Here is a 24,493-nt window from a genome sequence, read left to right as displayed (position 1 = left end):
AATGGGATAGTGAGAGAGAGACAGCCAGTACAGCAGTCAGACTGTACACACATAATACTTGTAGATTAAGTTCACCTTCTTCTATGGGCATGATTTGTGGTACCCCAAAAGCAATGGCAATAGTAACATCAAAGATCACTGATTACAGATCACCATAAAAAATGAAAAATGTAATAATAATAAAAAAGTTTGAAATATTGGAAGAATTCCAAAAATGTGACATAGACATATGAAGTAAGCAAATGCCATTGAAAAAAAATGACACCAATAGATTTGCTCAATACAGTGTTGCCACAAATCTTCAATTAAAAAAAGAAAAATTGGTAACTGCAAAGCACAATAAAGCAAAGTGTAATAAAAAGTATACCTGTATTTTGCAACTGTAATTAATAAAAATCTTTCGTGGGCCCTGGCCCGTTTGGCTCAGCGGTTGGAGCGTCAGCCTGTGGTACAGAGAGACCCGGGTTCGGTTCCCGCTAGGGGTATGTACCTCGGTTGCAGTTTGTCCCCGGCCCTGGTTGGTCGTGCGGGTGGCAGCCACTCGATGTGTCCCTTTCACATCGATGTTTCTCTCTCTCTCTCTTCCTCTCTCTCCCTCCTCTCTATCTGAACAAAAAGTAGAAAAATGTCCTCGGGTAAGGATAAAAAAAAAAAAAAAATCTTTCTTGGAATCATATGAACTAGTACTTACATATTAACTCTTTTGGCAAAATATCAGGAGACAGAGATAACTAATAGATAAATAATCTACAAGGCCTTTTAAAACAAATGCACAGGATCATATGTCTGTCACTACTTTCCAATTCCTTCAAATCTTTATTTGTGTTACAAATAGCAGATAGAACTACAGGACACTTTTCCATGCTGTTTCTCTTATGAAGTATTATCCTGAGTCAAATTGCATGGAAAATTCATATTTTTTTAACTTGATGATATCCACAGTATCATGTATCCTATGAACAACGTTTGATATTGAAATTGAAGAAATGCACCTTCAGGAAAATATATTTGTTTTACTTTGTAAATTAAATTATCATATGGCATTTATACAACATGCTGTTACAATTTAAGTAAGATTTAAATGTTTACTAATATTGCTCTTGTAGAAAAAAAATGCTTATTCTACTATACTCTCAAAATATTATCTTTTGCTGAAAATAAATGAATGAATGGTGTGCCTTAAATTTTTATTTAAAAGGCTATTTCAGAAACTTCTAATAAATTACATGGTACAAAGTATAAACTAGTTTGGATACTAAAAGGCAGTTTTATTTAATCAAAACTTTAAAAATCATTGGTCCATAAACATCTAGACTCAAGAACCAATACCCAAATGCATGATTTCGTTTAAAAGCCATACAGGAAAAAAAAAAATTGTCTCCCAAAATGTTGTATGAATTTAAACTACATGAATAGGAAATCTATAATGAGGTTAACAAATACACACACACACACACACACACACACACACACGTGTATATATAAAATCAGTCTTAAAAGAATATACTTTTTTAAACTTAGCAATAGGACAAATATGGCAATATCTCTCATTGCTCTCCATGAACTGATGTAGATAATACCCAACCATAAAAGTGGAGTAAACTTATAACAGCACTAGATTTTAACAAAAATTATGCATTTTCCACAAATTTAAAAAATGTATCATTGGTATGTCAGTAAAGTACTGGGCTAAATCTAGTTACCAAGGTCAAGAACAAAGTTTTCTTTTTCAGAACTGTTCCAATTTTAAAAGAAACAATTAAAAGATAGTGTTGATATAAATCCAATACAGACCTATAAGTAAAAAGAAGCCAAGAAAATCATCGGCATTCGTTTTTATGGGAGTTTGTTTAAAAATGTGAATCAAGAGCATTTAGTTGTTTCTAGAAAGTTTCAGTTTGTGGCACATTGAGCCACTAAACATTTGGAGTTAGCCTTCCACTCCAGAACATTCTCAAGGGCAACCTTTGTCTCAAAGGAAGGAAACATTTGAGCGTGGCCCCTACCTCCCCGCACATAATAAAACAAACCACATATGCTTTAAAGCAAAACAATTTTATATATCCTTGTTAATATCAGTAAACTAATTCTGAATTAAAATATTTTATGGATAAAGTTACTCTAAAATAAGATTTTAATTTAACTTATGATACATGTGTATTAGATAAGCTATACTTAAAACTAGAATGAATATATAAAAATAAACATTAGTAGAACTGCAGAGATAACTGTAGAAATCCATCAGTATATTGGGAGATTTAAAGATAGTCCTCATTAATTGACAAAATAGATAATGATTAGCTATACAGTGTTGAACAGCATAATCAACAAGTGTTATATTGTCAACATGAGAAGTTTGCTTTCAGTAATTTTAAGTGCTCATTTACATACACATATGAAACATACATGTTTTTTTTTTTCCTCACCCAAGGACATTTTTCCATTTTTTGTTCATATAGAGTGGGAGAGAGAGAGAGAAAAAAAAAAATCGATGTGAAAGGGACACATCGAGTAGCTGCCACTTGCATGACCAACCAGGTCCAGGGACAAACTGCAACCGAGGTACGTGCCTTTAGCGGGATCTGAACCCGGGTCTCTCTGGACCACAAGCCAATGCTCTAACCACTGAGCAAAACCAGTCAAGGCGAAACATACATGCTTTTGGTATAATGCAAGTCTCAGCAAATTTTCTTGACAATTTATTATATATACTATGTTCTCTAACCACAGTGTAATTTAATTGGAAAGAAACTTCCAAATGATAAATATAAAACTCAAACTATTTGTAAATTAAAATATATTTTATTGAATCATATAATAATGAGTCATTAAATGCATATTGTATCAAATATGAATAATAATTTTCATTTAAAAATATATAAAGTCAAATATACCTGAAAGACTACAAATAAAAATCATTGTATTTCACAAAAGTAAGGTCTCACATAACATTTATTGTATTAGTGATATTTAAAAATATCAGAAAATTTAAATATTCTTGATCTGACAGGTTTCTAACACAAAAAAAAGTTAGATAAATACCAAAGATCAACCCCAAAATGAGTTTAAGAAAGCCTTTAGTAATAAAGCAGAAATAAAATAGGAAAACAAAGAAACAAAAATCAGTGAAACTAAAGGTTTGTTGAAAACAATCAAAATAGTCCAGCCGGTGTAAATCAGTGGTTGAGTGTCAACCCATGAACCAAGAGGTCGCTGGTTTGATTCCCAGTCAGGGCATAGGCCTGGGTTGTGGGTCCAATCCCCAGTGGGGGGCACGCAGGAGGCAGCCAACTGATGGTCTCTCTAATTGATGTTTCTATCTCTCTCTCCTTCTCCCTTCCTTTCTCACTAAAATCAATAAAGGAAAATAAATAAATAAAATAGCTCTAAGCTAAGATTAAAAAAAAAATCTTACCATAATTACAAAACAAGTAAATAAATCAAATGTTTGGTTAATTAAGATTAAAGGGAATTCTTATCTTACTTATCATATCTTCAATCACATTAATTTAAGAGAACTTGAAATCATTCCATTTAAAATCAGAAAGACATTAAGATGATCTTTACCACTAAGTTTATTCAGCATTTCTTTGAAAATCTTGGCCAATAATAAAGTAAAAATAAAAATAAGAAAATAAATAAACAAACAAAATATGAAGACTGAAAGGATGGAGGAGATTTGACTTTGGGTGGTAGGCACATAGAGCAATATACAAATGATATATCATAGAATTATACACCTGAAATTTATGTAATTGTATTAACCAATATCACCCAAATAGGCTTAATAAAAACTTAAAAATAAGATTGAAAGTGAAAAAAAAAAAGTCATTATTTGTAAATCATGATTCTCTATGTAGATAATCAAAAATGTTTACAGTCCAAACTATAATTAATCAGTGAACTTAACAAATATCTCAATATATGTGTCAATTGCATTTCTATACAATGCAATTGTTAGCCCACAAATAATTAAACTATGTAATTTTTAAAAGTCACATTTTACTATGGCAAAGAAAATATATAGAGTATATAAAAATTATACAAAATAATGTATAAAATTTTTACATAAAATGATAACATTTTACTGAAAGACATTAAGAAGTCATAGCCCGGCTGGTGTGGCTTAGTGGATTGAGGGTCGTCCCATGGATTTAGAGGTCCCCGTTCGATTTCTGGTCAGGGCATATGCCCAGATTGTGGACTCGATCCGCAGTAGGGGCATGTAGGAAGTAGCCAATCTATGTTTCTCTCTCAAGTCCTCTCTCCCTTCTTCACTCTCTAAACATTCAATAAATGCATATTTAAAATTTTTTAAAAGTCCTAAACAAATAGATATCCCGTGTTCATTGTTAAGAATAAAACATATTGTAAAAATTTTAATTCTTTAAATTTTGTTATAGATTATAGAAATTGTACTTAAATCCCATCATAAGTATTCATATAATTTCACATGTTAATTCTAAAATATATATTATAGAGCAAAGGACCATAAAAAACAATACCCAATACACTCACATACAATTAGTATAAGTAATTGTATGGAATCAGTACATGTTGCACTAGAAGTAAAGATATCATAATAAAACAATGGAAAAAAAAAATGTTTATTGATAGAAAGAGAGGAAAGAGCAAGAGATGGAAACATCGATGAGAGAGAACATCAATTGCCTGCATCCTGCATACCCCACAATGGTGATTTGGCCCACAACCTGGGCATTTGCCCTGACCGGGAATTGAACTGGTGACCTCTTGGTGCATGGGTTAATGCCCAACCACTGAGCAACACTGACCCGGCAATAATAAACAATTTAGTATTGGTACAGGGGTAAACGAATTAAAATGCCTAGATACCTCAAAGTCATTGATATATTGAGATAAAGTCACTAATATATAAAAACTTGATATAAATTAGAGGTAGATTGGTAGCTATAAGGGAAAGGAAGAACTCTTGGCTAAACTTAGCTAGTTACGTTAGTCAGCCATATTCAAAAAATTACAAAGATTTCAATGTACACTAAAATCAATTCAAGATATATTAAGAACTTACATGCAAGCTTTTGTAACAGCAAAGTGTTTGATATTTTCTAAAATAAAGTATAGGTAGATGTTTCTCTGACTTTGTAATAAGTAAGGAGTTCTTAAATAATATGCATGAAATAAAATATTTAAATATTGATGGGATTGATTTTAAGAATAATAGTTAATCAAAAGACATTAAAGGAAGTTAAATGACTTATAAAATAATAAAAGATATTTAAAACAAATGTAAAATAAACCCAAAGCATTTATTTTTATAAAAAATAGAGTTTTTAGCCCTGGCCGGTTTGGCTCAGCGGTTAGAGCGTCAGCCTGCGGTCCACAGAGACCCGGGTTCGGTTCCCGCTAAGGGCACGTGCATTGGCTGCAGTTTGTCCCCGGCCCTGGTTGGGTCGGTCGTGTGGGTGGCAGCCACTCGATGTGTCCCTTTCACATCAATGTTTCTCTCTCTTCCTCTCTCTCCTTCCTGCTCTGTCTGAGTAAAAAATGGAAAAATGTCCTCGGGTGAGGATAAAAAAAAAAAGAAAAAAAAAATAGAGTTTTTAAAAATCAACAATTAAAAATATAAGGGTAAATACAAATTAAAATTGAAAAACTAGACCTTAAAATTTCTCATCAAAAGAAAAAAAAATTGCAATTTTGTTTGGTGATGGACTTTTATATAAACTTAATATGATAATCATTTTGCATTATAATCATATGTGAAATCATTAAATCATTATGTGGTACACCGAAAACTAATATGATGGTATATATGAATTACATGTTGAGATTTTTTTATTTTAAATATGTTTTTCGGGGTTTTTTTGGTACGTGACCCTCTTGGGAACCGAACCCAGGACTCTCTGGTTAGCAGGCTGACGTTCAACCGCTGAACCAAACAGCCCAGGGCTAAATATGTTTTTATTGATATTTACAGAAAGAAGAAGGGAGAGGGAGAAAGAGATAGAAACATCAATGGGAGAGAAATATTGATTGGCTGCCTCCTGCACACTCCCTACTGGAGATCAAACCCACAACCTGGGCATATGCTCTGACCAGGAATCAAATTGGAGACCTCTTGGTCCATGGGTAGACACTCAACCACTGATCCACACCAGCTGAACATGTCAATGTTTTTTTAAATACATAAAAGTAAGAAGCTTAATTCTCCCTTTTGAAAGCAAGGGGAAAAAAAAAATCTCTTTTCTTTAAAGTATTCACTTCAGAAAACTTGTAACTTCTTTCTGTTTGGAATGCATGTAAATCTGAGAGGCATCTCTTTGAAATGCAATCTAGGAAGGTAGTTCCATTTTCTCCATTTATGTAAAAGGGTAGGAGCTTAACTCCTATGGGCACATAGCTTCAAATTGTAAAACCACCTCCTATCAAAAGGATATGAGAGATTATTTTTCTTTGAATAAAGTCAATTAGCTAACACAGGTGGTCACCCAATGACAAAGTGAATTTAGGATAAACTATGTCTGACAAACAGCGTGGTCAAGTCTTCTTACTTAAAGACAAGTTATTGTTTATTTTTAGAACATGTACGGAGTGGGTTGTATTTGCTTGTTGCATAAAAAGAATAACATTTCATTCTGTCTTGGCAATCTCTAGTAGATTATCGGTGATGTACTTCGCATTCTGGTTTAATGCTCATTCATTAATAAAATTGTTTTTTTTCCTCTTCTTCCTTGGTGGATAGGTTTTCTGGGTTGGAAAGAGACTATAAGTATACTTTCCCCAAAATTCTGGTAATGAAGAATAAGTGTCCGAAGTTCCTAAAGTAAGTAAGACCAGATGAAGGTCTGTGGCCACACCACAGTCAGGTAAGAAAACCTGAATTGTTAAAAAATATCCCTTCTATCTCCCCTTTTTTTTTTTTTTTTTTTAGAAGGAAGATCTGTTAACAGCAAAATGGCATTCGATGTTGGACTTCACTGCAACAACCTCAGATCTTGAATTTTGGCTAAGAAAGAATTCAAAACCAAGATTCAAACGCAAGCAAAAGCTTATTTATAAAGTCGAAGAGGTAGAAGAAGTGAGCTGTGGATGAAGTGAGCCAGCTGGGCTGTGTGGGTTCAGGAAACAAGTTATAGAGGCAAAAAAAGGGGCCCTTGGAGCTTAGGAGAAACAAAAAAAGATACATGCCTTGAGGGAAGAAAGGGGGAGGAAAGGTGCTAGAGTGCTCTAGAGAGAGGGAGCACTGTCCTTTGTCTTTGGAGTTTATGTCTGCGGTCTCAAGAGACAATATCAATAGAATATTCATCAGCTCTTCAGGTGTGTCTTTTCAGAGTCATGGTTTCTACTGATTGGTCCAAGCCAGGGCAGGGGGTCATTAATCATCTCAGCTGATCCTGCTGATAGCCATGCTGTTTTTCTGGGCCTAGAGCTGAAACACACCTAGAGCCTAGAGGCTCAATGCTTAAAGGAGTGGTTGTGCAAGAGCCTGCATGAGAGTTGTACACAGCTATTCTCTGGTCTCCATATTCCTCCTCCAAGAGGGTCTACCATATGACGAGTGACATGCTAGGGAAGGAAAGGTCAAGAGAGGGTCCAACCAGCATGACTAGTAATATGAAATAACAGGGGGTCTAAACCACATGACCAGTGATAAATTAGAGGAGGAAAGTTCACCCTGGGGGCCAGGTCCCAGCCTAGTTTTTACTATTGCTAGGCACCTGGGGCTTTCTGCCCTGGTGACCTTTTGTACCTGGCCTATCTCTGCTCATGTCTGTTTAACTGCCTACTATATCAGAATCAAGCTTTTCAAATACAAGATTTTACTACTGGCCCTGGCCAGTTTGGCTCAGCAGTTAAAGCGTCGGCCTATGGTCCAGAGAGACCTGGGTTCCGTTCCCGCTAACAGTAGTACCTCGGTTGCACTTTGTCCCGGCCCTGGTTGGGTTGTATGGGTGGCAGCCACTCCATGTGTCCCTTTCATGTCGATGTTTCTCTCTCTCTCTCTCTCTCTCTCTCTCTCTCTCTCTCTCTCTCTCTCGTCCTCTCTTTCCTCCCACCCTATCTGAACAAAAAATGAAAAAAATGTTCTCAGGTGAGGATAAAAAATTAAAAAAATAAATTTTTACTACTGAATAAGCATGGATGATAAAAGCTCTAAAATCCCATCAGGATCATCATATAGTTGGAAAATAATGAGAAGCCAGGAATGTTGCCTGCAGGTATTTCTCTTAATAAGCAAATATTTGTCCATCATATTTGGAATGAAAACATGACAATTAGTCTTGCAGTGTTTTGTTTGTGGTTTGGTTTTGTTTTGTTTTGGATGAATTAACATTTTTTTTGTTTGGGTTGTTTTACAGGCCCCATCCCAACCAAACAAATATTGCTATTTATTAGATGACTATCATTCTAAGAAAAATAAATAAAATTCTGGATAGCCAGAAGAAAAGATTGAGAAAGATGGAAAAGGAAATGCAAGTTAAAGGCACTGTCCCATGCACAGCACCCTCCTCCTTTCCCTTCTGCACCTGCTCCCCTGTGTCTCTTCTCCCCGCAGTTCTGTATCCCTCCCTGCCTCAATCTGACTCCAGGAAGGGGGTGCTGATACTCTTTCAGATGGTCATTCCCTTCACTAGTGCATTTGCCTGTCAAGAAGGTTGAGGGCACGACTTCTTTAATAGGTAATGAATTACCTGCTATGTTTGAGACACAGGTTTGTGTCCCTGGTAGCTTTGCTCTGAGTTCACTCCATGTCTTAGCTTAGACGCCATCTCCAGGGGCCTCTACTCATCTACATATCAGGTAGCTAGGAAAGCAAATTTGATAAAGAGACCAGATCAGTGACTAATGGATAACTTGGATAAAAGACTGTGCCCCCTTATGAAGGCAACACCATGGAACTTGGAAAAAGGCAGTCAAACAAGGTGTTAATTTGATTAATTTAAATACAGAAAGAGAGTAAAGAGTGGCATATAATTTACATTTTATTTGTTTCAATGAAAAAAAAAAAAAAAGACCAATTCGAATCAAAAGCAATGCCATTGAGAAACTAACTGCCCAGGATTCAAGGTGCCTCTACTTACTATCTATGCGCATTTAACCTAATTGAGCCAAATATAAAATGCTGGAACAATAATACCTGCTTCAGCATCTTTTAGAGTTAACGAGATAATATATGCAAATCTCCTGACATATTTTTGGCATATAACAGATGACATTTATTAAATGATAGATATTATTAAGATTATAATTATTATAAACATAATTTCCCAATGAGTCACTTGTAATGAAAGCATCAGACTTAAAGTTTAGTAGGTAAGCTGTTACAATGCTTTCAAGGAACGTATACATCATTGCCATAAACAATTGAGTTATCTTTTATTATGAAAGTAAAATGCCAATCAGGTCTAATAACTAGCTAAAATAAAATATACCACATGGGATTTTCTCTTTTCTATTTTAAGTATGCAAGTGGGGCAGGAAAATGTAAGGAGATATTAATTTGTGTTTTATTCTCCCTCTTCTCTCTTTCCCCTTTCAATCAAATAGTGAGATTGTTTATTTCCTGGCCCCAGGAGAGATTTGTGTTGCTAGGGTAAAGAGGAGTAGCATATGTGTAATTGTGGTCCTGGTTTTTGACATCCAGATATTTGATGTTCCTGAGGGTAGTTAGCTAATATAGAGGAGAAACAAGTGGATGACTTTTACATTTTTGAGAGAGGAAGGAAACATTCCCTATGATCCCAAATTAGATGCTGTTGTGAAAAGGACAGTGTGGCAGGCTCCCTTGAGACACACTAGGATGAGTGAGTAAATATCTAGGGCAATGTCTGAGTGCTGTCCTCAAAGCGCCTGCAGCGTGGACTCCATGGCTACCTTGATAAGCAAAGATTTCTAGGCCCAAGTTTGACTCATAAACAGGACTAAACATTTCAAGAGTCCTTATAATCTGAAAAATTAGAATGCATACAACTATGATGAGCTAAAGAGCAAAGACATTTGCTTTAGGGTCAAAACATTGCTTAAGATTCCTTGATTGTTGTGCAAAGAGCCTCAGTAATAACAGAGTGATCTTCCTAACAGGCTGTCAGCATATAAATTCTGAGCCATTATATAATTTGAATAAAAATGTAATATAGAATTATTTGATGTATTATTTTCTGAATAATACATTTGGGGATAAAATTCACATACAGAAGGAGCTTAATCTTTTAATATAACAATCTATCACTTAAAATATCAGAGTTAAAAACAATAATTTTAAATGTGACAAAAATTGACCGTATTTAATATTTCTTCATGCTACTCATGTCATTTCATTCATCTTGGTTGGGACAACCATGGAATTTCATCTCACTCTTTCTGTAACTGCACAGTAAAGATAAGGAGCCCGGCAGCTCAGCCAGGTTTCCTGATAACCTAGCAGTATGACATGAGCCATACGTTACATGAAACCGAGGTGCCGGCCATCTGGGCCTGTGATAGCAACTTTTCCTGGGTTCAAGATGAGGGATAATATGGACATTGTTCTTTGATGCCACTCCCTTCTTTTTATTTATTTATTTATTTATTTTTATCCTCACCTGAGGACATTTTTTCCACTTTTTGTTCAGAAAGAGTGGGAGGGAGAGAGAGGAAGAGAGAGAGAGAAACATCAATGTGAAAGAGACACATCGAGTAGTTGCCACCCGCACAACCCAACCAGGGCCGGGGACAAACTGCAACCGAGGTACGTGCCCTTAGTGGGAAACAAACCTGGGTCTCTCTGGACCACAGGCCGACCCTCTAACTGCTGAGCCAAACCGGCCAGGGCACCACTCCCTTCTTTCCCCCAACGTCTATCGAAGGCCTATATGAAAATATTTTATTTAAAATTGGATTCAATTTAGTTAAACAACAAGATAATACATGTGGTTCTCTCTGGTCTTCCCAATGCTGCTTGGTGCCTTATAAGGGAGGAGTCACATGAAAACCAGCTTTCTACTTGGTTTAGGCATTGAAAACAAAATAAACAAAAAATCCTGAGGCTTGCAGCACACCTACTTCTCAAAGCTGTTCATTTACAGTATAAAAATCGATTCAAGTGGTTTGTACTCCTTCTGCCCCATGGCTTGCTCTTTCTCCTCCAATTAGAAGGTATTCATTAGTTCCTGCTAGTATCTCTTGCTCTGCTATTTTCTCAATAAATGGAATTGTGTGTTGAATGTATTGCCCCCAGTCGGTCTAAACCCCTCTGCATTTGACTGGGAGAAAATATCACCATTAACTGCAGCAATAACATATTTCTCACTTGTACAATGTACTAGTCCTTAACTAAGATCATTTTTTTGTGCATTGGATACTCATTAGTTACAACTTTTTTTTATACGGTTAATGCACATATAGATTTAGCAGAAAATGAGTAAGTGCACAATCTCTGCTCAAAAGTATTACATTTATTCTTATCAACATATATAATCAATTAAACAATATTTTAGCCTGCCAGTGTGGCTCAGTGGTTGAGCATCAACCCATGCATCAAGAGGTTGCTGGTTCACTTCCCGGTCAGGGCACATGCCTGGGTTGTGGGCCCGATCCCCAGTGGGGGCATGCAGGTGGTGGCCAAACAATGTTCCTATCTCTCTCCCTCTCCCTTCCTCCCTCTCTTAAATCTATAAAGAAAAAAAAAAATAAATACAACAATATTTTCGCTAGATGACCCCTGATTACTTTAGTCAAAATTGCATTATTCTATAAATAAGCAACATCAGCTCTGAAACAGTTATCAAAAAAGCTTGTTTCTATCTGTATGTTCTGCAGTTTACATTTGTTTTATAGGCATTTGATGAATGATGACTTGTTGAATGGATTGATGAATAAATTAATCAACTTATTAAGTATAGAAGTGAAAGAATGGTAAAATAATAATTAAGATGCAAAAATCTTAAGGAAAGGAAACCATTAAATTTGATGCCATCAGATGGTCATATAAGTAGAGAGAAAAAAATGTAGGAACAGGCAACAAAAATATTTTTTAAATACCCTTGTGGCATAAACTAATTTTTTCCATGTAAATGACTTTATCATTGTAAATAGCCATGCCTTATATATCACTGATTTTACATTAAATGAAAGCTTTTAGGATATGAGGGCTACAAACTGCATGGACAACGTTTCTAATCAACTGTTTGCAATTTTAATGTATTCCTGAAAATTCATGCTGGAAAGGATTAATTCTGATGTCTATATATAACTACATTCCAAGAAGCAGTGGCTATTGTACTGTAGGTACAAACCTGAGTCAGCATCTTCCACTTCTGACTGATAATTTTTTTTAGCCTGTCTGTGTTCATCTTCTCCCGTTGGAGCCGCTGAGGGATACACATTTTCTATTAGGTGGAAAGAGAGTAATGGTTTTCTCAGGATCTGAGTCAACAGCAAAAAAAGTCTGAAATTATAGAAAAAAGAAAAAGGAAGTGGAAAAACAAGAAGCTTGCCCCAGTTTCACTTAGAAGCATGCAACTTGTGTTAATTTTTTCATGAAAAGAAACAGGTGAAGTACACCCTCTAGGTGCAGTCTCTCCGGAGAATGATAAATCCAACAGATGAGACAAACCAGCAGGAAAGTCAGGGTTAGACACTTAGAATTATCAGAATTGGATTAAAGACCCAAGTTTTAACTACTTGTTGATGTTAGACCAGTTTTAGAAAGTTATCACATAATTATATCTTATCCAAGTTAAGTTTTTTTCCTATTTATGAATTTTTTTGTTCTCCAGAATACTTGAGTTACTGATATACAAAAGCAAATAAAAGATACAAACACTGCTACATATAAAATGTTTGGCTTATAAAATAATGCAGCATGGCTATACCCAATAAATTAGATTTTATCACAACTTTAACATTTTTAGGTATGTATAGTAAACAGTGATAGTTTTTATTTATTATGTAACATTAATTTACTTACAGTTAAGAATGTAATATATACAAAGTTCTGGTTTATTAGATTATTAACAAGTAATATTTTATAATAAAATCTTGGCTTGAAGTTTTGGATTCAGTAAGTTCAACCCTATCTGAGGTTCATTGTTGCCATTTCTATCCAAGTGGTTTCTCAGATAGTGACATCCCTTGGCAATCCTACCTCCCCTGGTGTGGCACCCGCCCTCCAAGATGGCCTCAGATCATTCTTACCTCCTGCTATTTTTTTTTTAATTTATTTTTTCTTTACTGATTTTAGAAAGAGAATGGGAAAGGGAGAGAGAGAAACATCTATGAGAGAGAACATCAACTGGCCGCCTTCTGCATGTGCCCTGGCCAGGAATCAAACTGTGACCTCTTCACACTCTAGTCGATGCTCAACCACTGAGCCACACCGGTCGGGCTGTTCGCACTCTTGCATAGTCCCTTTAACATCACTAAGTTTGAACTCTATGAACAGTAGAATATGACAGCAATGATGGTGTGTCCCTTTCAAGATTAATCTATAAAAGACGGTGTGACTGCTTTGCTCTCTTAGGCACTTTTCTTTTGAGATCACTAACTTTGGGGAAGCCAGTCTTGAGCAGCACAATATGTGGAGAGGGACTTAAGTCTCTGGCAATCAGATGTGAAGAGCTTGGTTGGGAATAGACCCTCCAGCCTCAGTCAAGGCCTCAGAAATGGCAACTCCTAACTATAGTTGACTAAATCTCATGAGAGAATGAATCCAGAGCCACACTGCTGCTTTATGACTTTCCTGGGTGGTAGGTACTTTTCATTTACTTTTAATTTTGCCTTTGTTGGCTCCTTTTTATATTAAAATATCTATATGTATAACTATATCTCTCACTGGGACACAAGAGGGGAGACTGAGAGATACCTGCACAACAGCATGCATTACATGTGTTCAAAACAATATTTAGCCATATATAGTGAGCACATTTTTATAAAAATGAATATATTAATATATATTAAAATTTTTCTCTGATCTACCAGTTCATGTGTTTTTCTAATTTTATTGATTTTTAGAGAGAGAAGAAGGGGGAGGGAGTGGGAGATAGAAACATCAATGAGAGAGACACATTGATTGGCTGCCTCCTGCACCCCCACCTCCACACTGAGAATAGAGCCCTGGCATGTGCCCTGACCAGGAATTGAACCAGCAAACTCACTGTCCACGGGTCAGTGCACAACCATTGAGCCATACTGGCTGGGCTGTTTGTCTAATTTTAAAATAAATTAAAATATTTTATACGACCTCAAATTAAAAGTATTGTGGCCCCAGGTCCATTGCATATTAATAGATAAATATACCCTGCCTGAACTAGAGCAGCTAAGCTACTTCTGGATTCTGTACCCTCAAAAACTATATGAGAAAATACAAGATTGTGGTTTTATTGGGGTAATTTTTATTTAACAACTAGAACACCTGGGTAAGTTTTTGCATTCTATATTTAAATAAAAGTGATTTAGTTTTCTGATTCAGGTATAAAATAAGAAAAAAAAATAGACTGAAAAAGAACACCTAGGATTTACTGTAAGTTTGAAGTTTCCTATTTATTTTAGGACTGTTTTCCTCTTCTGTAGAAAATTGATGAAATAATTACTTTGTAAATTCTATAAACCTTGGGTGGAGCGTTTTTGAAAGCATGTCACTTGCTGTAAGTTTACCTCTACACGTCTCCCCAAGTCTCTGGGCTGTTCTACAAGCTTGTCCATTCTATTTTGTTAACTTTCAAGAGATGTTTGTCTGGGAGGAAGTCACATCTAGAACTGTAACAGTGGGAATTGTAACCCACCCCACCATTCATCTGACATTGTAAATGCTGACTATTCTCCAGTTCCAGGAGAATAGCCATGGAGGGACTTTCCTACAGACCCTGGGACACTAAATGACATGTTTCAAGAAGGAAATCAGGCCCTGGAGAAGGCAGTGGAAGCCTTGGACAAGACCTGTCTAAAGGGAAACAGAGTTATTTGCAAGAATAATGAAAAAGAGAGACACTTAGAACTCACTAACTTTAGATTTTCCCCCACTCACCAATCCTATTAAGAGTGTTTTCAATGAAAAGTCAGAGCAGTTTTTCAAGGTATTAATACCTGCTTCTCTCTTCGATTGATGGCTAACTGATTAATAAATGCTCATAAAAGATTCAAATGTGTCTCTGTTCAGTTATGACAGACACCAACAGACTCGTTTTGTGCCCAATATCAGAACCTGCAAGGCACATCTAGCCTGCTGTCGGTTTTGTGAATCAATTTTTCTTGGGAAACACCCATATCCATTCACTTAGGTATTGTATATGGCTGCTGTCTTTGCATAGAAAATACATTCAATAATTGAGACCTCACGGCCTTTAAAGCATAAGTATATATTATCTGGCTCTTCTCAGAAAAACAGTTCCTAGAGCCTTGGTCTAAGCCAAGTCTAATAAATCTGTAGTGAATTTAATTTGTTCATGGTGAATTCATACAAATAAAACAATGTATGAGCAATTCTATGGAAACCCCTTTTAATAAAATTTAATGTATGTGGTTTGCTCTTTTATTTCTCCCATCTAAGGCTAATAACAAATCATTTCAAAGAGTAATAAAAGTCAGTTATGACTGTAAGGATTCTAAGCTATGATTTTTATTGTAACTTTGGTAAATTTTATTCTTATTTGTGTTTTTATTTTGTTTCATTTTGGAATACATGATGGCTCAAGTCATAATAAAATTTTCTACATCACTGAAATGGCCTCAAAATGCATTAAACAGTTGGTTATTTTCTCTCTGAATTGCCATTCCTCAAAACATTTTTTTTTCTTCATTGATTTTAGAGAGAGAGAGGAAGGGAGAGGGAGAGAGAGATAGAACCATTGATGAGAGAGAACATCAATTGGCCGCCTTCTGCATGCCCCCCACTGGGGATCAGTCCCACAACCTGAGCATGTGCCCTGGCCAGGAATCGAACTGGTAACCTTTGGTTTATGGGTCAACGCTCAACCAGTAAGCCACACTGGCTGGGCTTCAAAAATTTTCATGCTGGCCTTCATAGGTAACTATAATAAAGTTTGTTTAAATGTTTGATGTGCAGCATTAATAATGGATTAGAATTTTTCTATAGAATAAGTTGGGTTTTGAACCATACAAATACCATCTTTATGAGGCAAAACTCACATGCATATATTTATTCTGTAAGATTTTACCTTCAGATTTCTTGGATCTATGGAACAGTTTGGGTAATGACATTCACAGGTTTTAGGAACTTGGGATACTAGTATGGGGTGAGCACAGTACACACTTAAAGTGATTATTATATATAATTCAGTTTCTACATAAACTACACAAATATATGTCTTAGAAATAAGATAGAGGACTCTAAGATATTTATCTTTTTCCTGTCTGGAGAGGTGTCTATTTAGTTCCTCTGCCCATTTTTAAATTGGATTTTTTGTCTTCCTTTTGTTGAGCTGTATGAGCACTCTATATATATTGGAAATTAACCCCTTACCTGATATATCATTGGCAATTATGCTCTCCTATACAGTGGGTAGCCTCCATTTCGATGATTGTATCTTTTGCTGTGCAGAAGCTTTTGAGTTTGATGTAGTCCCATGTGTTCATTTTCTCCTTTGTTTCTATTGCCTTAGGTGATGTATCAGTGAAAATTCTGCTGCTTATGATTTCTGAAATTTTGTTGCCTACATTTTTTCTAGGATTTTTATGGATTTGTGAGTCACATTTAAATCTTTTATCCATTTTGAGTTTATTCTTATGTAGGGTGTAAGTTGATGGTCTAGTTTCATGTCCAATTTGCCCAACACCATTTATTAAAGAGGCTGTGTTTACTCCACTGTATGCTCTTGTCACCTTTGTCAAATATTAATTGAGCATATTGCCTTGGGTCCATTTCTGGGTTCTCTGTTCTGTTCCACTGGTCTATATGCCTGTTCTTGTGCCAGTACCAGGCTGTTTTGATTACAGTGGCTTTGTAGTATAAGGTATCACCTCAAACCTGTCAGAATGGCCGCCATCAACATATCATCAAACAACAAGTGTTGGCAAGCATGTAGAGAAAAGGAGACTCTAGTACACTTCTGGTGGGAATGCAGACTGGTGCAGCCACTAGGGAAAACAATATGGTGTTACCTCAAAAAATTAAAAATTGAACTTCCATTTGACTCAGTGATCTCACTTCTAGGAATATACCCTAAGAAGCCTGAAACACCAGTCAGAAAGAATATATGTACCCCCATGTTTGTAGCAGCACTATTTACAATAGCTAAGATCTGGAAACAGCCCAAGTGTCCTTCAGTAGACGAATGGATAAAAAAGCTGTGGTACATATACACAATGGAGTACTATGCAGCTGTAAGAAAAAAAGATCTCCTATCCTTTGAGACTACATGGAGGGACCTGGAAAGTATCATCCTAAGTGAAACAAGCCAAACAGAGAAAGACAAGTATCATATGATCTCACTTATTTGTGGAAGATAATGACCATAACAGTCTGAGGAATGGGGTAGTCCGAGAGATGTGGAAGTGGGGTACAGACTGACAATCCCCTAAAGAGGGGTGTGGAGGGGGAGAGATAAACCACAAAACTTATATGCATGTATGCATGAACAATGGACATGGACAACAAAGCTGGGGATAGGGCAGGGAGGAGGGGGAGGGGGAAATCAGTGGGGGGAAAAGGATAAACATCTGTAACAAAAATTAATTAATGAAAAATAAATAGCCCTGGCCGGTTTGGCTCAGCGGTTGGAGCCTCGGCCTGCAGTCCGGAGAGACCCGGGTTCGGTTCCCGCTAAGGGCACCTACTTCGGTTGCAGTTTGTCCCCGGCCCTGGTTGGTCGTGCGGGTGGCAGCCACTCGATGTGTCCCTTCACGTCGATGTTTCTCACTTCTCTCCCTTCCTCTCTCTCCCTCCCACTCTATCTGTACAAAAAATGGAAAAATGTCCTCGGGTGACGATAAAATAAATAAATAAATAAAAAGAAAAATAAATAAATGAAAAAAATAAAATTAAAAAAGATATTTACCTTTTTCAATATTTAATTCTGCTACATTTCTAAAGTAGAGGTTAATTATAATTATTTCAGATTATATTTTATTCTTATTTGGTGTCTTAATGAATACACACCCATAATAGTGGTTTAATATACTTTTTTTTTTCCTGGTATGTGGCCCTAGAGGGAACCGAACCCAGGACTCTCTGGTCCACAGGCCAACACTCAACCACTGAGCTAAACTGGCCAGTGCTACTTTCAAATATTTTAACTCTACTCAATGTTCCAAAATTAATGATATTGGCAATAAATATATAAATAAATTACTATCACCAAATACTCTCGAAATATATATGCTACATGTGCATGAATGCATGTGTGCTCTCAACAGAGGTTATAGCCATGTATATACTGTAGGATAAAAAGGAAAAGCCAATTTTTAATGAATGTTTATGAAAATATGAGTTTTTCCCATTACCATTTATTTAGAAAGTAATTTAATATTAGAAAGGTTTTGGCTGCAATAAAAAATCTTGCATATTATGGAATAAAATACAAACACACTTATTGTTTTCTGACAAGCTAGAGAAGGAGTCCATTCTATGCCTGAGTGCAAACATGTCTACAAGAACTCAAGTTGTTTCCAGCTTTCTACTCTTTCCATCTCGGTGTCTTGACTTCAGTCTTTCTACCAGTTGCAAGATGATTATCATCTTTTCAAATGTTATCTATTATTATTAGTATCCCAAGTATGAAGAAGAAGAGGTCACCTTTTTTGTCCTTAATTCTTTTCTTCCAGTGAGACTTTCTCAGAAGGCTTCAGGCATGTTTTCCCTTTCTTTGACTAGTTCTGAGTCACATGGTAGTCCCTCATTGGGCAGAGACAGAACTGGCAAATGAAAATGCAATTAACACGACTGGCTTAGACTGATAAGGGTCATTTTGGAAATCTCAGCACCTTTTTTTACCTAAACTTACTTAGGTTCTATCGGTAAAAAACAGGGTGTCTGGGGGCAGGGAGAAGGATAGCTACAGGTTAGTCAATACACTGTGTCTGCATCAGAAATAGTGTCGGGAGCATATAATTTTTACTTGCTTTGGAGCTTTAATATTAAATATTATAATTTGTTGTAAAATCTAAGTTTACAAAACTGAGACTGACATTTGGAGCAATTGACTATTCTCAGACATTGCATTTGAAGTACCCAACACAATTCCCTTCAAGTTCCTTAATGGAATGTAACAACAACAATAAATAGGATACACATCATTCATTGGTTCTCATTTTAAAAAGCAAATATATTTTTAAACGAATACTTTTTCATAGACTTTGAGAAAGATGACAATATTTCCACTAGAAATTTACTTAACTATACTTTTCTATAATGAGTATGAATTTTAAATCAGGTGAGAGAGGTTGAGTCCTGCTTTATTGTAGATCAATTCTTTTGGTTGCTAAATAAATTTAGTCAGCAATAGTGTCTGTGCTAGTAGATGAAATAATGGATATTTCATTTTAAGATGATGTTAAAATTTTTAACAGCTTTCAAATAGAACCAAATTTTGGCTTAAAGCCCAGATATTTTTTAAGATTCTAGCCAATAAAATAAGTTTAAAATTGTGAGGATGGACAGAAGGTAATGGAGTAATAAAAATTGTTTGATATCATAAGCTCTGGGATTTGGTAGATAAATACAGTATCTTTAGTTATGTGTAGTACTGGGATGCTTTTCAAATTATTTAATTATGCCTATTAATAACAAAAAATAAACATAACTTCCAAGGGAAAATTGTTTAAACCCAGGTGAATTGAAGTAGGAAAGAAAATAATTAGCAAAACCTTGTGTGCCTTTTCCACCTCAGGGTCTCATTGATGATCACAGAAAGGCCACCTGTGAATAATGAACTCTTGAGATGATGAGGCTCTTAGCTTCAGGAAAAGAGAATTAAAATCTTACCAGTTTTATTTTCCATTTGGGTTAGTTTATCTCAAATAATCAACAGTTCTCCTTGGGACCAAGATCATACGTTTAACAGTAGGTGACGCTCAGAGGCACAGATTATTACTGTTAAGAAACAAAAGTGTAACAGATTAAAATTGAAAATTGTAGATGAAGATGGGTACCGTAATATATCAAAAATTCCTAACGGGGCAGGTCATGGTAGGTATTCATGCTTTAATCCTATAACTTCTTTAGTGAAAGGTTTTTAAGCAAGCCTTGTCCATTTTTCTGTACATCTAAGTTAACACACCTTTGAAACATCAGAATACCCTTCAAAGTCATGACCACCCTCAAGAGAGCACATAATCTTAATCATCCTGTAATCCATTTCCACTTTGCTTTCTCTCACCTTCATGTATTTTCTTTATGTTCCTTCTTTAATTTCAAATGCATAAAAGAAATTGAAAAATTGTTATCCTTCTGAGCATTTTAGATCTTGCTTTCTGGTAATTGTCATCAGTTTGGGCTCAAATGAAATCTTATAAAAGTTCTCCACAGGGTTGGACATTTCTTATGTCCTCAACATTTAAATGACTTTATTGAACAATTCATGAATTGAGAAGGGTCCCACCTAACAATAGAAAAGTTCTCGAAAGGGTTCTACAAAATGGAAAGATTTATAGGCAAAAGGAAGGTGGGATGAGGAAGTTAAAAGACTGGATTATTTCAGGCAAGGTCACCTTCTCTCAAGGAAAGTTGGAGGTCTTAACTGGCAAATTACCTTACTAGTGTTGACCAGGAAATTCCAGACTAAGTAGTTTAAAATCCACTCCTGGGAGAGACTGAAACAGCAATTAAGTTAAGTGTGAAGTCCCAGAGGAGCTTAGCAAAAGTGACTCCATTTTAGGTCTGTTTTTCCTTTTTAACATAACTGTAGAATTGAATATGGTTAAGAGGTTCCAATAGAGATACCACTACTCATAGGTTTACTTAAACCTTACATTGTACAGGTGGGCCCTGAAGCATCTACATATGGCCAACTAATGAGACTTAATGAAAGCATTTCTTATTGCATTTTCTGCCCCTTAACTTCTTTATAAATGTGTCCAAAGAAAGAGAGTTATATAAATAACTCTTAGGGCGTTGCCATGAAATACAAAATGCCAGAGGACTTTAAAGAAAGCATAGAAAGTTAGTTGTCAGCTACCAACTCAGAAGGTAAGTCAAAACTACAAATAATAAAATCTTTCCTCTGGCCCATCTATGTCACTTTTCTTGCTCTATTTTCCTCTTGTTCATCTACTCCATTAAAACAGAAACATCTCAATCTGACTTTATATTAAAAATATAAAAATTAGTTCATATTATTTTTTTAAACCAAGTTACATAAACAAGGTATAATATGATGTGAAGACCCATTCCCTTTCCTGAGGAATTAAAAGCTTCCTTCAAAATGTGTCAGATAACCCTGGCCAGTTTGGCTCAGTGATTAGAGTGTCAGCCTGTAAACCAAAGAGTTATAGGTTTGATTCCAGTCAAGGTCACGTACCTTAGTTGCAGTTCCCTTCCCGGCCCCGGTCTGTGTCACACAGGAGGCAACCAGTCAATGTGTCTCTCTCACATCAATGTTTTTCTCTCTCTCTCTCTTCCTCTATTCTGTCTGAAAAATGAATAGAAAAATATGCTCGGGTGAGGATTAAAAAAAAAAAAAAAAAAAAAGTGCCTCAGATAAGTGAACTTCATCTAGAAGCATTATATCACCAATAATTCACATAACTGATCCTGTGGATGGATTTGTCATCTGAAAATAATTCTCTTAACTTTTTATCCAGAATTGAAAGCTAGTGAAGTGTGATTTCTTTGAGTACCCTTCTATCGCCATTCACCCTCTTCTACCTCCAGTTAACCCCCTTTCTCTCTAGTAATCACCATATTATTGTCTCTATAAAGGTTTTTGTTTTTGTTTTGCTTAATGCCTTCCCTTTTTTTCACCCAGTCCACAACACCCCTCCCTTTGACAGTTGTCAGTCTGTCTTCTGTATCTATGAGTCTATTTTTATTTTGTTTGTAAATTTACTTTTGGATATTTTAATGGAAGAATTTACTGCTGATTAAAACCATCTTTAAAACATTCTGCAAGTAAGAAGAAAAAGTCATATCTTGGCCACAGTGAATAGTGTCATTCAATAGATGACTGGGTAAAGAAGATGTGGTTGATATTTATAATAAAATACTACTCAGCCATAAGGAATGATGAAATACTGCCATTTACAACAATATGGATGGATCTTGAGAATATCAAGTGAAATAAGTCAGACAGAAAAAGCCAAGAACCATATGATTTGACTTATATGTAGGGTATAAAATTGAAAGCAACAAATGAACAAACAAACAAGAACTCATAGACACAGACAACAGTGTGGTGATTACCAGAGACAAGCGTGTTGGGAGGATAGTAAAGGGTAAAGGGAGTCAAATGTATGATAACGGAAGGAGATTTGACTTTGGGTGGTGAACACACAATACAATATACATGATGAAATATAGAACTGCACACTTGAAACCTATATAATTTTATTAACCAATGTCACCCCAATAAATTTAATAAAATTTAAAAATTTACGGAACTATTAAAAATAAAGAACAATTCATAGAAATGTTGTGCTGTCAAGGTTAAAAGAAAGCTAAGACTCATCAGTTATATTAGTCCTGTGGTTAAAATGCACGAGACTAATGAAACATTCACTCACCAATGTATTTATATGCTGTTAACTGATACAGCTATTCTTAAGCTCCCAAAGATGCACTATATTGAAAATAATTAAAAAACAAAAGATGACTTTGGAGATACATGTATCAACCAATGGCTTTCGTTGTGTAGCTCAGAATCATGAGTATGAGGGAAAACAATCTACCTAGAAACATGGACATTCTGTTCTTACTGATTCCTGCATTTATTTACCTGAACAAATGTAAATATTACTATTCTTTTTCATAAAACTTGTTCATTTATTTTATGCTTCCAAATTAGAAAGTAAATGCTGTGTGCAGTTATCAGAATTGAACAAATACAGAATAACTTAAAAAACATTAAATGTAAATAAAATGTATGAATTAATGCAGATAAAAGTTTCCATTCAATGCACAGACATAACTTACTCATTGCAGAGCTTATAGTAACCTGCACATCAGAGACTAAGATATCTGATCTTCAAACCCCAACTAAGGCCTCTTGAGTCAATAGTACAGCTTAGTCAAGGCCAGATTCTAACAAGATACTTTAAGAAATTCTTATTATTCTTATGGAGTTTTTATTTCTTCTAAGCACAAGAAACTGTCTTCTTTTTACCTGCTCACACTGATTGATAAAAACAGTATTCATCAAGAATTGCTGACCCACATCTGCATGAATCAAAGGTCAAACTCACAGGATTAATTATCTTAGTATAATATCCCCTTAACTGTTTGGTTTCAGCATGTCTGAAGGATTATTCCTACACCTACACCATGAGCTTCTTTGAATCATGGATGCTGGCCAAAATTATGTTATAACTTCAATAAATTGAGGATTGGGCAGTTTGCTATTTACTTAAACTCACTGAGCTTATTGCAGTAATATAACTAATAATAATTTGTCTAATTGTAGTATACACAGTAGGTACTTATTGAGCCATTGATATTTCTATAACAAATATCTTATTCAATATTTATAAGCAAATTTTGGTTAAAAGTATTTTAAAATTAACAGGTTATTAATTTTCACATATGACATACAGATTGGAAATTTTCTCCGTTAAATTCTAAGTCCATTTATTCAAGGTCCACAAAATCAAGAGTTTACTGTATTCCCAATTTAAAGATGAAGAAACCAATTCAATAAATAAAGAAAAAGAGACAAAGAAACCAAAGATTAAAAAAACAAAGTGTGGAATATTATTCAGCCTTAAAAAGAAGATAATTCTGCCATATGTGACAATATGGATGAATCAGGAGTATATGATGCTAAGTGAAATCAGCCAGTCACACAGGGATAAATACTACATTATTACCATATTTATTACAGTATTTACGAGGTATTTAAAACTAAATTAGCTATAGCCACTCACTTTGGACTATGGTAGAAGGAGGGTGGAATGGACTGGAACCGCGTGGGAAGACTTAAGATTTGGAGGATGCTCAGAGTTTTTGCTGAGTTGTGCCCTCACAGGACAGTGGCCATCTTGCTCAGGGAGCCCCTTTCCGGAGCTCTGGGGAGAAGCGGCAGCCCCTCCCTCAGAGATTTCATCCCACTCAGCTGGGCCAGAGAAATGCAAATTGAAGCTCATTAACAACCAGCAACTTCCCCACCCTCTGGAAATCCTGTTACCCTGAACACCTGAGGGAGTTTTTCATTTAGCTGAGGGCTACAATCCAAGGCTCATCAAGTAACTGAGACTAATAGCCTCCAGGTAAAAAGCTAGAGGATAACTGAACCTTTCCTTGCCTTGCACATCTACCCAGGATAGTAAGACCTGAGAGTGGTGTTTAACGTGGGTCCTCCCACACTCATCCAAACACAGTAGAGGGAGCCACAAACAGCAGAACACCAACACCCACAGAGAAAAATTG

This window comes from Molossus molossus, unplaced genomic scaffold (genome assembly GCF_014108415.1).
Source record: "Molossus molossus isolate mMolMol1 unplaced genomic scaffold, mMolMol1.p scaffold_m16_p_1, whole genome shotgun sequence".
Taxonomy (NCBI): domain Eukaryota; kingdom Metazoa; phylum Chordata; class Mammalia; order Chiroptera; family Molossidae; genus Molossus; species Molossus molossus.
Note: the sequence above shows the minus strand (reverse complement) of the source record.